Source organism: Dasypus novemcinctus, chromosome 21, assembly GCF_030445035.2.
Source record: "Dasypus novemcinctus isolate mDasNov1 chromosome 21, mDasNov1.1.hap2, whole genome shotgun sequence".
NCBI lineage: Eukaryota > Metazoa > Chordata > Mammalia > Cingulata > Dasypodidae > Dasypus > Dasypus novemcinctus.
In genome coordinates, this window is record NC_080693.1 from 70,787,661 (window position 1) to 70,804,790 (window position 17,130).

Sequence of the window (17,130 nt, forward strand, 5' to 3'; positions counted from 1 at the left end):
CTGGATTGAATGTTATTTTAACCTCTAACAAGCTTTCCTTCCTCATCATTATTTAAGGCCATCTTTCCAACTATGCTTTAAAGACTGTTATTTATGCGTAGTGTCTTGTAACAGTTTCGAGCAAGTCTTATTGTAAGGAGCATTGCAAGGTTCCGTTGAAATGAAGCATGGCGTTTGAATACAGTTGATGCTGTTTGAGTATTACTTGGGTAGAATTAGCAAGCACCTGCAAATCAGACTTATAAAACATAACTTATTTTATATACGATGTTCAGCCTTAGAGCTCAGGTGGAACTTGGTTTTTTTTTTTTAAGAAAACTTGATGATAGCTCTCTGATATACCAAGTTCCTTTTCTTCTAGAGCAGATTTCTTCTAAGTGAGGTTAGTTATTCACACAATGGCTTTTTACTTCTCTGTTCTTTGTATGCTCTGTAGTTTCTTTTTTCTTGCCAGAAGTATTTTTTTATTCCTTTCACTTTTTAATTTCAGTGCTCCTTGAGATTTTCTTTTCCCTTTCCTTTTCCTTTTCCTTTTTTCTTTTTTTTACCTTAAAAGAAATTCTTTTTGGTGATAGAGATAGATAAAGGAGAATATTCATGCTATTTTTTTCCCAATTGGAAAGATTTGAAGTACCTCACTCAGTGTAACATGGATATTTTCTCGTGTTTTTTAAAAGAGGTTTTGGTTGCCGTTTTCTTATATTCTTTGCCAGATTGTTATAGCAGAGCTTTGTTTTAATTAATCAGTAGTTAATTATTGACCATTTAAACTAACATGGCCTTAATTTTCCTTTCCTCATACAGATATGCTTTCTTATCCAGGCCATTTTGTATATGTGAAATAAACTGCTTTGTGTGTGTGTTGTTGTTGTTTTTTCATCAGAGATTCCAGAATAAATTCAGGTTCAGTGTAAATATCAACTGGCCTTTTCAGTTCAAAGAATTACAGAATAAGTAAAATAAGCAAAATTCCTACAATATAAGCATTACCTAATTAAACATAACCATCTCGAAGACCTACTTATGAAAATAGTTTCCTTGTGTATGGAGGCATTGAAGTTGCTGAGGCGGCAAACTGGAATTCCTAACTTTGGGATAATTAATATAGAGGATAGTGGATTTTCCATGTTTTAATATTTTTCATGTATATACATCACAAAGCTCTGAACCTATGAGAATGTATCTTTAGCCATCTTGACATAAGAAAACCAAGGCATGAAAAGCAATTTTAAGATAAATTTTAGTATTTCAACTATTGTTAAGAAAATTAGATTTATTGAAATAGTCATTTCAAAATAAACACCTGTTACTTTTAGTGTTGTTTCACAGTAGAGTTGTTTTTTAAAAGGGACTCCCAGAAAAAATCTACACAAATACAATATAAAAACTTTAAATATATTGAAAGATACAAATTGCTGCCTTAAAATGTTATTTAGGCTAGCCCCCCATTTTTCTTTCAACTCCTTAAAAGTAGTAATTTGTCTTTCCTGATTTACCAAACATTATTTCTTGCTAACCTTCTCCTTAACAAATGAAAACTGTTTCTATCATCATCCTCTTTGTCTTATAAGTGTTTTAATGGATCTGAATTTTTCATCCCCTCTTTGCCATGTGATCCATATTGAAACCACCTAGAGATTAGAAGTAATGGATAATGCTCTGAGTTCCTGATCAAATTATCCCTTAGTGTATGTCATGTTATGGAGATATCATGAAGAGTAAGTGGCATGTTCGTCTTCAAAGTGCTCATTATGGTGGGCATCCTGCATTTTCCACCTACTTGAGGTTGGACATTTATTTGCTGAGATTTTACTGTAAAGCTGCTAAAATTCACACTACTTTTATAACCATTTAGTTAGCAGTTTTGAGGCCACTGTTACAAGGAGTGAATCTTAATAATGTTAACATTACAAACACATTCAGAAAATGGCATTATTTTATGCAAGAATATCAGATTAAACGGTTTAAAAATTTAACATTTAAAATATTGAACTGATTGAAAATACCTACCTTTGGAGTGAAATTTAAGGGAACAGTCACACGATTTTCTAAACAATTTTTTAAAGAAAAGTACCTAATTGAAGAATCCGGACTTAGAAATGTTAACTGTAGTTAAATCCTAAACCCAGCTGTACAGTGGCAGTGTAAAGCTTCTAAAACTGGAGTCCTATGAAAGCCCAGAGACTTTCATATACTTACAGTTTTGGTAATTAACTACAGTATTAGATCAGACTTTATTTGCAATTTGTTCAACAGAGATTTTATTTTGATACAGATATTAAACATAAAGCATAGTAAGTTTTATGTAATTCTATGAGTTCATTAAACAACATTATGCTCTTGGGGAGTCTTTAGCAGTTTCTACACCTAATCAATGAGATAGCTTCTGTGTTTATTTTACATACTGGCATGTGACTTCCTGCCTTAGCGCTGTGTAGAGGAGGGATTATCAATATTACCTTTAAAAAAAAATACTCTTATGAAGTAAAATTTTCCATTAATTTTTTTTTTTAATGTTTGAGAAGGAAAGTGGAAGGGGTGGCAAAATACATAGTTTCAACGGAGAAGTCACAGGAATGAAAACAGCTGTCTTTACAAATTAGTCCTATTTTAAGGTTTTTAGAATTGTTAACAGTATATAGTAGTGGTTGTCAAATTTAGCAAGCATCAGAATTACCCATGGTCTTGTTAAGATACAGACTGCTGTATCCTATCCCCAGAGTTTCTGATTTTTGGGTGGAGTGTGATAATTTGCATTTTCAACCAGTTCCCGGGCAATGCTGATGCTGCTGGTCTAGAAAGCACACTTTGAGACCCACATATAGAGAAAGCCTGAAGGTCTTTTCAACCATGCATTTATACAGTGGGAAATCTGATTTCTTGAGAGTTATTTTTATAATTCTGATGCCGTGAATGAAACATTCATAGAGAAAGATCTCTATGGGGTGATCCTTTTGTATTGGTTGCCACCCTCCCGCAGCCCATCCCTTTTAGGCTCTGGGTTGTTCACATTAGGTTGCAGTTCTTTCATTTCTAGGGTGAGTTTGGTTTTGTGCACACTTCTGCTAGGGCTTTGGTCTGCAAGCTGTGCGTATGTTTTGTGTTATGCTGTGCTTGGAGCTAATCCTGATGATGCACACATGGAGATGAGAATTGTAGGAGTCATCAGAATGTCATGAGAAAATACTTTGCATTTACGAAGGCACTAAGTAGAGGAGACACTACCACAATGGCAAAGGCGTGAATCATGCAAGCAACAGATAATCCCTAAATGATATGTTCTGTAGTTTTAAGGTGGTTTTTGTTTGTTTTTTGTCTTGCAGGTATGGGGGTGAAGACAAAGGATTTGCTTTTCAATTATGTGTTTCTCAGGTTAACAAAGTTACTTTGAATTCTCTGCCATGTCAGCAGGTTGTTAGAGGAGCCTGAGTGTTGTATATGGCAGAAACTTGATAATTGACTGATTATTTTGCTATCTTAAAAAAAAAATCTATACATGTTTGCAAAACAGTTTAGGGGAATCTACCATCTATACAGCATGGGTTACTAATAAATCATAGGTACACATGTATGAGCAAGTTATTTTTGAGAATGAATCTGCCTATAATGTAAATCTGACAGGTCTTTGGATATTTTTTAATTTGTTTGTTGTTGTCCTCATCATTGTTAATATTCACTCTGGATGGCAGGGTAAGAGGTATTGGGCTCTGCCTCTGGTTTTTAGTTTGGCTTTGAATTTGAGATACTAGAAAGAAAAAAATATATTTTTAAGATAATAGAATATAGAACAACTTAGACACATGAGTAAACATGATGACCATCACAGAATGCCCAGCTGTGGAATTCTTAAAAGTGCAGCACTTCCTTTTTGAAACACTTGATCACCTTTGGTGGGAATAGTTTATATGTGCAGCACAGGTTCCTTTACCCAGTCCCAACTTAAAAGGAGCATCAGTTTATTTACATTATGCTTTGCATACTGCCTTGTATGAGAAGATCTCTTTATATTTTTCAAGAGATCAGACGGTTCTCTTGTCCAGGTTAAAGTCCCAGTGTGTCAGTTATACCTGAGAATGTTTTTCATTCCCCTCCCATATAGAGGAAGGGTCCTGGATTTTCATATAGCCTGACCGTGCCTGCTTCCTCTAAATCCACATATATGACATTGTACTGTATCCGCTTTCTGTGCCAGTTATCTGACTTGATTCTTTGAAACCCATGAAGGTACTGGTTATAACTTAGTAGCAGTAGCATCCTAGGTAAGTTTGATGATTAAAATACCTCTTCTAAATTATAAAGGTAATGGGTTTTGCATTTTATTAAAGAGACCTGTTAGTGATGCAATTTTTTTTTAATGCTTCAAAAACATAGTTCTTATCTAAATTTGTTCAGCTAACTTCATTGGATCAGTTACTTAGCAAATTTATATTGGGCCTTATTTTGTATGGTCTAAGGGAGGCTCTAAAATTGAGTGGTCAATTCCCAACTCTTAAAGTGAGAGGACCAGTTGTACAGCCATCCAGTTAAGCATAATTTATGGTAAAATCATAACAAAATTAGTATTTTTTTCTTTGAAGTTAATGATACCTCACTTGAGCTGGTCTAATACCTACAGAGTTTATCCTTTAAAAGTAAAAATGACCCCAAAGCCACTCTAGGGTTTTTTCCCCCCTTGATTTCTTTTTCTTTACCTTTTTTTTTTCTTTTTTCTTTTTTAACTTAGTGTTTGAATTATTTTAGCCACTTTAGTTCCTTAGAAGAAGTTTTTGGTTTTGGGGTCTCCAGTTACTGCAAGTGTGATCATTGTCTCAGTGAACTTCTTTTGTTTTAAAAGATTCATGGTAATACAAATGTATTTTACTGCTACAACTAAAATGTATTTATAATAAAATGCCTTTGTAATAATTTGGAGATTTGTTTATTATGTGTGAACCACAATTCGCTGCTTCCTTTTTTCCTTTGCAGATCAAAGGTTCTGACAGAAGTCAAGCATAGCACTTTGATTTTATTGATAATACTAGGTAAAACTAGCTATTATAACTGAGATTCACTGTTAATTTGTAAAGTTATAACTGTAGTTTCCAGAAATTTGTGACTTAAATCCCTGAACTTCAGCAGTAACAAAAAAGTCTAAAGGCTTAAAGTGCTACCTAAAAGTTGGAAACTCATCAGTCAGTGGTCAGTGAGAAAATAAACCCCTTTTCAAATAGTCATTCAACAAGATCTAATGAATTGTTAAAAATTATTAATTACTCTGAAGTTGCTTACTTGTTAATGTTGGGCGTGTATGGCCCAAAATTTATTTCAGAACTTGAAAACCTAGTTTATATCAGTATAATATGTGGGTGTATATAATCACTTCACAGTGGTGTGTGCCAAGCATTAATTCAACTATCTAGAAAAAGAAAGAATGAGAAATGCTGTCTGTGCAGAAAATTATCCTGAGTCAGGGTCTTGTTTTTGTTGAGGAAATACTTCTTTGCATCTGCCTTGAGGAGATTTTAAAAAACCTTAGCAGGTCACAGAATACTTTGTGTGCCCTGGCTATATAACATCCTATTAATGTGGCACCATAAATCTAACTTTAATTTATGTGCTTCAAGTTTGAAAAATAAGTAGATAGTTCAGCCTTCTATAAGGACATTTTATAATTCTTAATTCATTGCAGTGAATAAGTTTTTAAGGTAAGTATCAAATGGATTTGGAGGACTCATGGATTTGAGCTGATATCTGCTCTAGATGAAGCAAACCTGTGCCTCATTGTCCAGGAAAATACAAATGTGACTCTCAGATTTTAACTTCTAGGCTATATTGGTGACCTTTGAAGCATTTTTCTGAGAATGGTATTAGTGCAAAAAATTAGTGGAAAATGTAATTGTAAAATAATCAGTGCCTTTCATCACCTGTGAGGTGGAGGGGAGCTGATGTAGCTCAAATGGTTGAGTGCCTGCTTCCCATGTATGAAGTCCCAGGTTCAGTGGGACCTGATACCTCCTAAAAACAAACAAATGGGAAAAAAAAAACAAAACCAAAAATGTCATTGGGGAGCAGATATAGCTCAGTGGTTGAGCACCTGCTTCCTATGTACAAGGTCCTGGTTTAAATCCCCAGTACCTCCCAAAAAACAAAAACAACAAAACTGTGAGGTATGAAGAGCAGGTCAAGTGTGAGGATGGAAGTTGATGGGCAGTGGGAGCCCAGGACTGAAGAGTCTTACTTTCTTAAACCGGATCATCCAAATGCCCCCGTGATGGGATTTAGAAGTTAAAGAACCCTTCGTGTGTAACTGACTCTGCTGCTTGACTTAACATTTGTTCCAACAGATCCATTCCCTAGTAGATGGAAATCCTTAAGATTCAAAAACCCTGTGTTGATTGCATTGCCGTTCTTCCAGTTCATCCTACCAGCTGCAGCCAGAATACCTTTCTGAAACAAATCTGATCATGTCACTTTTCCTGAAAAGCAATCAGTGGTTCCCCATCACATAAATTCCTTAGCTCGACTTTTGAGGTGGTCCCCTTCCCCCCCAAGTCCCCTTCCTGAGCACTACAGACACCAGGCAACAGTGGACTGCTCCTTCCTCCTTCTCTGAACAAGCCTTTGACTTTCCCTCCTCTACTTTGTTTGGACCATGCCTTTCAGCTCTCATACCCCCAACCTCCAGGCCAACTTTTGGGATCTTATCTTCCAAGACCCTGTGTAAATGTCACCTCCCATATTCCCCACTTGGAATTAGCCCCACCCTCCTTTTCTTTGTAGCTGCAACAAAACCTTGTCCCTCTGTCATCACCGTTTTTCTATTGTAGTTACAAGTTGTGAACTTCTGGATGGCAAAGATTGTATCCTCAGAACTCTTAACTGACAACACTGGAACAATGCCTTTTCCATAGCAGCCACAATGAATGTTTGCTGAACTGAATTACAGTATTTGATTGAGAAAAGAACTTAAAGGTCAGGCCCATTGACGTCCTTTGCCAGTGCAGTGTGGCCAGATGACAACCCTTGGCAGGAGTGAAGGCCTGGGATAAAGGAGGAGGAAGCCATCCTGTGCAGTGATGTCTTCGCCCACTCCGCCTGGCTCTCCTATCTGAACACTGTTAAAGCATTAACATTCATGAGTATTTTGTGTTTTACCAGGTGTCAGTTAGAACCCTTAGTTTGACAGCTTTACCATGGTTATGTCAATTTTGATGGGTGCTGCCTACTCGCCTACATCTGGTCTATAGGCATATACCTATCATGTAGATTGCTGGGAAAGATGAAATTCCCCTTTGTCTGAAGCTCTGGTTGATTTTAAATCCACTGAGGGAGGAAATTAAATCTAATAGAAGCTGCAGCAAAATCTGTGACATTATCCCACTCTTAGCTCATTTAAAATGATGCTCTGCAAATTGATTTAAACCATTATTTCAGGATCTGTGCTGCTAATCCCTGAGAACAAAGTGGTCCTGGTTGGATTATCTGGATGAGCCAGCCAGAAGACTCTGGAAGGTGGGCATGGCCACCAGCTGAGGGGCCTCTTGAACTGGCTTAGCTTAAGCACTGAGCACCCCTGCAAAGGGAACCAGGGAGAACAGGGTTTTGATGCTGTTTGCTCACTACTTAAAGGGAAATGTAATTGGAGGTAGCCAATGACAAGCCTTCTTGATGTGAGTGTAGTGTTTTGAGACCTCCCATAGGATACTGGATGGTTCTAATTAGTTGTGAGGGTTTTGTTTCCTTTATATACAGAAGACACCAGGGAGCCTAAAGGGAAGTGGTGCCTGAAGTCACAAGAGTAGGTGGCCTTGTCTTTGTTCCTCAAACCCACCTACTGATTAAGTCATTTATCCATTTTGAATTCAGGTATGTACATACTTTAACAAAGCGCAATAGAAATGGGTACTCTAGGCTGGGGCTCCTTTTCTATGAGAAAGTCTTGCGGATTCAATATTATTTGCTTTGTGACCAGGTATAAAGCAAGAAGCATAACTTGGGACAAAAGGTATCAGGAAATTATGGAAGGTGAGTAAGCAAATAGGCTTTATCTTGATAAATCAAATCTACTTGCCAGGGTGACCCCATAGGCTTTCTAGGATAAAATAATTCCTACTGGCCTAGTTCAGCTAACAGGTGGAAGAAAAACCGTTTTAACATTTTTTCGATTTAGTGTAATTGAAGGTGGTTGTGAACCTTCTGGCAAAGTTTTATTAAAGGCTATCAGCTGCTGTGCTCTAGCTTGGAAAATCATCTCATCTGGGGAGTACACAGCCGTGTACTCTGCTTGAGCCATTACAGCTAGCTCTTATTAATCTGATTCAAGCCAAGCTACGCTGGCTGCAGGCACCTGGAGTCAAGAGCTGGACTGGTGAAGGAGCTCTTTTTGCTTCTAGAAGCATCCTTATCATGCCTTTTTTTTTTTCAAGATTTATTTTTTTATTTATTTCTCTCCCCTTCCCTACCCCCGCTCCCCCAGTTGTCTGCTCTCTGTGTCCATTCACTGTATGCTCCTCTGTGACTGCTTCTATGCTTATCAGCAGCACAGGGAATCTGTGTTTCTTTTTGTTGCATCATCTTTTTTAAAAAAAGAGATTTATTTATTTATTTATTTCTCTCCCCCCCCCCCCCACCCCGGTTATCTGTTCTCTGTGTCTCTTTGCTGCATCTTCTTTGCGTCTGTTGTCAGGGGCACGGGAATCTGTGTTTCTTTTTGTTGCGTCATCTTGTGTCAGCTCTCCATGTGGGCGGCGCCATTCCTGGGCAGGCTGCATTTTCTTTCGTGCTGGGTGGCTTTCCTTACAGGGCACGCTTCTTGCACGTGGGGCACACTCCTTGCACATGGGGCTCCCCTACGCGGGGGACACCCCTGCGTGGCCCGGCACTCCTTGAGCACATCAGCATTGCGCATGGGCCAGCTCTACATGGGTCAAGGAGGCCCAGGGTTTGAACCGTGGACCTCCCATGTGGTAGGCGGACGCCCTATCCATTGGGCCAAATCCGCTTTCCTAGCATGCCTTTCTGATTCTTCTTCGTAGGTGTTCGCATGCCTTCCTCCCTGTCCATTTTCTCTCATAGACAGCATTCTCGATCATGCAGTTATTCCATGCCTGGGCACTGTGGGTAGGATTTAGAAAAAAGACTGGGGTGGGGTGGCAGACTTGGCCCAGTGGTTAGGGTGTCCGTCTACCACATGGGAGGTCCGCGGTTCGAACCCTGGGCCGCCTTGACCCGTGTGGAGCTGGCCCATGCACAGTGCTGATGCGCACAAGGAGTGCCGTGCCACGTAGGGGTGTCCCCCACATAGGGGAGCCCCACACGCAAGGAGTGCACCCCATAAGGAGAGCCGCCCGGCGTGAAAGAAAGTGCAGCCTGCCCAGGAATGGTGCTGACACAACAAGATGACGCAACAAAAGAAACACAGATTCCCGTGCCGCTGACAACAACAGAAGCGGACAAAGAAAGAAGACGACACAGCAAATAGACACAGAGAACAGACAACCAGGGTGGGGGGAGGGAAGGGGAGATAAATAAATAAATAAATCTTTAAAAAAAAAAAAAGATTGGGGTGAGGTGGGGTCTGGCTGCTTAGGATAATTTTCGAAGGAAATGCAGTGCTCGCCCTCAAAGAATTTATAATACAATAAGACAGCCAGTCACAATTCACTGTAATGGTAAATACTAGGAATGTGAACAGAGCATCAAGGCCACAAAAAGGAGGGAAGCAAGAATTTTACACTGAGGAATTGGAGAGCATGTTGCCTCGTGATGTCTGAGCTGGGTCCTGCATAAGAAGTAGGACTTCAGCGGGTCAGAAAGGGCTCAGGGTCCCATGCCCCTTCTGTGTGCCCAAGGAGCCCTCCCAAATCTCATAGCACTTAGGCTTTATTTTACAATCATTTGCCATTTCAAGCATATGCTGGAGTCCATGCCCCCCAGCCAACAACCAGCCAACCACAGAACAGAGCCACCCAACCACCGACAGCTGACTGAAACACGAGGGAATCCAGCAAAGACCACAACCATACAGCCAAAGGCCTCTTAAAGTGTAAACCAACTCAAGCATGAGCTCTGATTACTTTAAGCACTAAGTTTTGAGGGTGGTTTGTTATGCAGCAATAACTAACTGATACATAGTAGTACAACATAAATATGTTCTATTTATTCAAACCTTATGTTTGTCAGTAAGGTTTTTTTTTTCCATTAAAAAAAATAATTTGTCATTCAATTCCAAGTTCCTGAAGAACGGGACCATATTGTATTTCTCCTTACGTTCTAGCCCAGCACAATGCCTAGCATGATGTTGATACTCAATGTGATAGAGGTCCCCAAAGAGGACCACACCCTAGTTCTCAGAACCTGTAAAGATACGTCTACATTCTAATCCTGGGTCCTGTTACTTTACATAGCACAAGGGACTTTGTGAATTCAATTCAGCTAAGGATCTTGAGATGGGTAGATTATTCTGGATTATCTGGGCAGGCCCAGTGTAATTGCAAGGGTCTTTATAAGAGAGAGGCAGGAGTACCCAAGAGAAGTAAGAGATGGGATGGTGGGAGCAAGAGGTGGAAGTGATGTGAGAAAGGGAACCCCAAGCCAAGGAATGCAGGCAGCCTCTGGAAGCTGGAAAATGCAATGAAATGCATTCTTCCCTGAAGCCTCTAGAAGGAAGCAGTTCTGCTGACCTCTAGATTTTAGCCTCAGAAGACTCATTTCAGACGTCTAACCTCCAGAACTGCAAGATAATAAATGTGTTGTTTTAAGTCACTAAGTTTGTGTTATTTGTTACAGCAGCAATGGGAAACTATGCACTCATTAAGCATTAATTTGCTTAAGTGAAGGAGAGCCCCTGTATGAGAGATGAGAACTGGCTTGGTATGTTTGGGAAACAATGTTCTCCAGTGGCAGAGAGAGGCAGAGAGATGTTAAGAGGGCCTGACTTCCAGCAGTGGCAGGGAAGGCAGATGAGGGTATGGATTTGGAGCCATTTCAGAAGCAGAATCCATGAGACTTGGCTGGAGTCAAGTCCATGAAAAGTGAGACTTGAGAGTCAGTCAGTGAAAGTGAAGCAATCTCTGGCTTAAGTGAATGCATAACTATGGGCCATCCAAGTGCCGAGCAGAAAAGGAAGGACAGGTTAGGGTAAGAAGATGCATAGTTTGGGTTTGGACCTGTGGGTTGAGGTCCTCTGGAACATCCAGTGAGTGAGGTCCCTGCAGAAAGCAATTCAGTACACCAGATCTCACACGGCGGAGAGAGCTGAGCCAGGAAGACAGACTGGGGAAGATGGCACAGGGAGATACAGCCCTGGGAATACATGGAAGTCCTTAGAAATTGTGGTGTGGGATGGGAAGGCCAAGGAAGGGAATCATGGAAACACAAAGTTTAGGGGTCAGGTGGTAGAAGAGGAAACAGTGTACAAAAGGAATGGGCAGGGGGAAATTAGGAGAATTTCAGGAAGGAAATAGAGGCCCAAAGTGCAGAATGCTACCAAGTGCTGCAGATAAGTCGAGTAGGATGTTGTTTTCGTTTGCCACAGGCTGCCAGGGCAAAATATCAGAAATAAGTTGGCTTTTATAATGGGGATTTGTTAGGGTCAAATCTTACAGTTCTGAGGCTGTGAAAATGTCCAAATCAGGCACCATGAAGAGATGCTGTCTCATCAAGATGCAGTTGTGGACAGTCAGGCATGTGGCTCAATTCTCCCCTCTCCTCATCGCTTTGGCTGCTCCGCTGGTTCCAGCCTCCGGCCTCTCAGCCTCTCAGGGTTTCTCTGTCTCTCTACCCCTGCAGGCAATCCTCTCTCACAGGGCAGGGTAAAATGCAGCTGTCTTTCTCTGTGTGTCTCTGCTTTCAGGCCTTAATTTATATAAGACTCCAGCGAGAGGATTAGGGCCCTCCATGGGCCCCTCAATCTAATCAAAGGCCTTTAACCAAAGTGATCTAATCCAAAGTGATCCACTCGAAACTTCCCTCAGCTGAATCTAACCAAAAGGTCCTACATGTAATAGGGGTACACATGTAGGAATGCGTTAGCTTAGGAACGTAATTCCCTGGGGTCCACAAGACTCAAACCAGGACAGATGTAGTGAGTAATTATGAGGTCATTGGTGACCTTCAAGAGAGCAGCTTCAGGGGCTGGTGGAGTGGAAGCCACACTGCGGGGGCTTGAGACGCGAATGCGCAATGAACCAGTGGTGGCGAGATGTGCATAATTATTTCAAAACACCTGTCAGTCAACAGAACAAGAAAAAAGCAGTAGGTGCAGGAGAAGGGACACTTGATATGCAAATGCTCTCCAGCTGCTCCCTCTGCCCGGAGCCCCTGCCCTTCCAGGCATCTCTCCTCAGCACCTCGAATCGTACACTTTCTTCCCCTAAAACGGGCTCTTAAGAAGGGGTTCGTGAGTTTGAACTGAAATTCAAAAGAACATTATTCTTGAGGGGATGTGTTGGTGTGGGTGAGCTATATTTATTAAATAATAACAGTGGACTTAGTAAGGGGTCCGTGGTTTTCACCTGACTGGCAAAGGGGTCCGTGGAACAAAAGAGGTTAAGAGCCCCTGCCCTAAAACCTTCCCTGGCTATCCTGAAGGTAAGCAATGTGACCTTCAAGAAGCTCTTTCTTTCTCAGACTCCTACAAGTTTTCACTGCATGATCTGCTTCCTTGAAAACAATTGGAAGGAATCTTAAAGATCATCTGATGATCAGGTGGTTATTAGTGGTTTTCAAAAAATTTAAGCAACCAGCATCCCTTTTTTCTAAAAAAGTCTAATGTTAGAACCTAAATATATAAAAGAGATTGACATTCTACTTTTGATAAATTTAATAAATACAAATTTATAACAGCATCTTGTCAAATCGATGTCAGAGCAATTATGGTGTTCTGAAGTATACTGACCTACAAAATTGGAATTTATGGAAGACAGTCTCATATCTAAATTAGACACTAATTTGTTTTGGTTGGAGAATATGAGCGAACACTGTGATTCATAAACAGTATACTTGCTTGTACAATTTTGTCTGAGCAAATATGCACAGGCCTGACTTTTATAGATTAATGCAGAAAATATAATCTGTGAAACACACAAAAGAAATGAAATGGATACAGAGAAATGGCTGAAAAAACTTTGTTTTGAGGTCCTTTAAATGAAAGTTAAAACAGAAGTTTTAACTTTTCTAAGGTCTAATGTACCAAAGTGATGTATGTAACATACATAATTGCATGCTGTGTTTCATTCTAGTTCTTAAAATGGTTATACCATTTTAAAAACTAAATTGGAGGCCAATATCTTCATAGCTCATGATGGACCTTTGGAAACCTTTGATCTATCCAGAAAACTGGGTCCCAGAGAGATTCAGCTTATATTTCACAGCAAAGGGGTTAACAGCCCAGGTTCTAAAGGCAGAAGATGGTTCTGAATCTTTGCCCTGCCCTTTACTAGTTGTGTGGCCTTGGTTAAGATTTTCAGTCTTTCTAAGTTTCTTCCTCTGTAAAATGGGCATAATATTTGTACCTACCATGCAGGGTATTGTGCGTCTGAAGAGAGAAAACACATCAAACTCTTAGCCTGGTGCATTAAATTCCATTCTAATTACTATTGCAAATGTATCTTATACTGATTTTTAAAAGCAGTATACTGATCTTATACTGATTTTTAAATATTTAAAAATATGTTTCTTGGGGAGCAGGTGAGCACCTGCTTTTCATATACAAGGTCCCAGTTTCAATCCCTGATACTTCCTAAAAAAAAATTTAAAAATACGTTATCTGGTATTTGCTTGTATTGCTAGACACAGAGACCAGTAGAAGTGGAAGAAGCCTGATGATGAGCTGGTCTAACGTGGTCTTTACAGGCGAGAAAACAGACCCGGAGACGGTCCCCGGCCGCCCTAGGCTAGACCTCTTGCTACAACAGCCCCAGGGTTCCCCACGCAGTCCCTGCCCAGAGGCGCTCGAAGGTCCCAGTGGCTGAGGGGCGATCCCTGTAGAGAAAACAACTCGCATGGGAGACTGTTGCTTGGCAGCCTCCCTCATTCTTTCCCCTCCTCTCAAATCTACATTCCTTCCCTCAGACCCATCTGTTTTTCCTGCTTTCCTTACGGGCCTTCCCCCTCCTTCCTTCCTACCTTTCTTTAGGCACCTGCTGTGCGCCTGGCCCTGAGGTAGCCCACCTCTGCTCCCCCGGAGCAGACCCTGAACTGGGAAGTGACAAGAGCGATGAGTGTGAACAGAGCCTTGGCCATTCGGAGGCCAGAGGGGGCCCCTCGGGCTAAGGGACAGAGCCCGACCTGACATGCTTCCCGGGTTGCCGCTTCTGGTCGTGAGGCTTCTTCTACATGGAGAAATTTATGAGGAATAGAAGCTTCTCTCAACCAGATTTCACGTTTCCTTCCTCAGAGATAAATTTCACTTCTGTGAAACCCACAGACGCTTGGTTCTTGGCTTTTCCTTGAATCCGCATCTCTGGGAGGTTCCATGCTGGGATTCGTGGAGCTGGCTTGTGAGCCTCTTGGCCTCGTCACACCGTCACCTGGTCCCGATGACTGCAGGCAGCCCCTCGCATCTCGTCTGCTTGCTCCTTTGTCACGGCTTTGCTGGCTGCCTCTCGCTGACACTAGACACGCCTCGGCTATCCCATTCCCCCTCTTCTCATTTTCCTCCCCATTAGATGGAGAGGATTATACCTTGTCACCGCTCTGCCTCATAGACATTTCTAGACCAACTCTGTTTCTTTTCGATTAACCTCATTACTGCTTTGAAGTACTTGCTTGGTTGCCCTGAGCCCCTCTGTTTGAAACGCAGCATAAATCTGCTCTTAAGCGTCCTAGCTTGGTGGGGCAGGGTGGGGGTGGGAGGGGGGGAGCCGTTCAGGTCAGTGACGTGGAGATATGTTTCCTGAGCGCCTCGAGCTCAGCGCCAAGACCTCGCAGGTGACGACTGCCGACAAATCCCCCATCTTCCGTTTCTCCACGGGGACCAGGACTGCGTCGTGGGCAGAGAGAGAGGGACGTTTAACCCCAAATCAATGAGAAGTTCCAACAAGCTTTGTCAGGAGCAAAGTCGAAAGAGCAGAAAGTATTATTCCTCGTAACGGCAATTGCCTTAATTAACTTTCTTTGTAGTGTAGGATCAATACCTTCCGTGGCGATTATTTTATGTCCCCAGTGGCTGCCATAGAGGGGGACTGTGAAATGAAGGCTCGAGGTGGCCACGGGTAGCTGCATCCCGGGCCGAATACCAATCAGCAGTTTAATAGATACGTTCCACATCATGGCTTCATTAATACATTGTCTCCATTTCAAATCTTTCCTGAAAGCAGTCCGGGTATAAATCAGCAACGAATTTGTAAATAAAATATTTGGTTAAAATGAGACAAGTCAGACTGGCAGGGAAAATATTGCAACAGGACAAGATTAAAACCTCTCTTTATCAGGACAGCCAGAAAATAATAGAGGCACACAGAGATTCTGGAAATTTGTGTTTCAAGAAGGGATTACTAAGAACCAAACCACTTGGGCAGGCCCTCCTATATGTGAGTCAAAGAGAAAGCGAGATGTCTCTTGGCCCCCCAGTTACCTGGGCAGAGGCCAAGTGAGGCTTGGGAAAGGGCCCGTGGGAGTCAAGGGGGAAGCCAGCAACCTCGGGTCTATGCCTGCATGGGCGTCAGGTAACCAGGTGCCCTTAAGGAAGCCCTTCTCTCAGCTTCCATTTCTCATCTGTACAACGTGGCTACCTTCCAGCATCATGCCGAGCTATTGAGCATCAGATGGAAGGAAAAAAATTGGAAATACTGATCCTGTTTCTACTTAAACTCTTGATATTTTTGTTCCTTGTGGGTATTTTGCATTACTTTTGTTTCTTAAAAATTTTGGGGAAACGGACGTGGCTCAACTGATAGGGCATCCACCTACCATGTGGGAGGTTCAGGGTTCGAACCCAGGGCCTCCTGGCCCACGTGGTGAGCTGGCCCACTCGTAGTGCTGCCACGTGCAAGGAGTGCCCTGCCACGCAGGGGTGTCCCCTGTGTAGGGGAGCCCCACGCGCATGGAGTGCACCCTGCACTGAGCCGCCCCACAAAAGAAAGCGCAGCCTGCCAGGAGTGGCGCCGCACACACAGAGAGCTGGCGCAGCAAGATGACGCAACAAAAAGACGTAGATTCCCAGTGCCACCGAGAATGCAAGCAGACACAGAACACACAGCAAATGGACACAGAGAGCAGACAACGGGGGTGGGGGGGAGGGGAGAGAAATAAATAAATCTTTAAAAAAAAAGAAAATGAATAGAAATAAATACTATTAAAAAAAATATTGCACTGGAATATTTTTTTAATCTCCACTCGACTGCTAGACTGGCCTTGCTACTTCCTTTGCCTCATGGGATATCATGGAGATAAAAATACTGAGAAAGTAAAAGGGCTGCGGAATGTCAGGGCTTGATGGCTGTTAAATTCAAACTCGCCAGGCAAGGAGTTAGAAGTCGCGGGTTTCCGACGCTAATCGTATTCGTCAGAGCAGACTGCACTTTGCTACGGGACCCATCAGCCTGCCCTCAGAGTGTGCCCCAGGCGACCTCCGTCCTGAGGTCCAGTGGATGGCCTCGAGTCCCTAGCCACAACCAACTAGGGCAAGTCTGATCCTTTCCGGTAAGCGGCGTTTGATGCGTTGGGGAGAGAGAGACGCTTGCCCTCACTGGTTTGGTTGGTTGGCTCAGGCTCTGTTTTGCTGTGTCGCATGCCTTTTTCTCCACTGCAGAAGCTGGAGCAGACTGCAGGACGTGGAGCTGTCGCAGCTTCCCTCCAACCCTTTTGTCTGCCTATCGTTCTGGGCAGGCACAAGTCCCATTGGAAGAGTACAAACTCTGGAGAGCCAACTGTATTCTGTTCCATTCAAAGGTGGTGTTTGGTGCCAGAAACATAGGCGTCCATGTGGAAATACAAATGCACATCAGCCTGATTCTGCTGGAAGTAAAAATATAATGAAACAATAAAGTCTACATCCAGAATGGTGCTTGTGGGATGAGCTCATCCCTCGGCCTCCTTACTGGTAAACCATGACCCAGCTCCCCCGTCGTCCAGAACTTTCATGTCCCTGTTCTCTTTTACTTGGAGCAATTTTGGCCCCATCAGGGCGTCTCTGGGCTGTAGCACCAC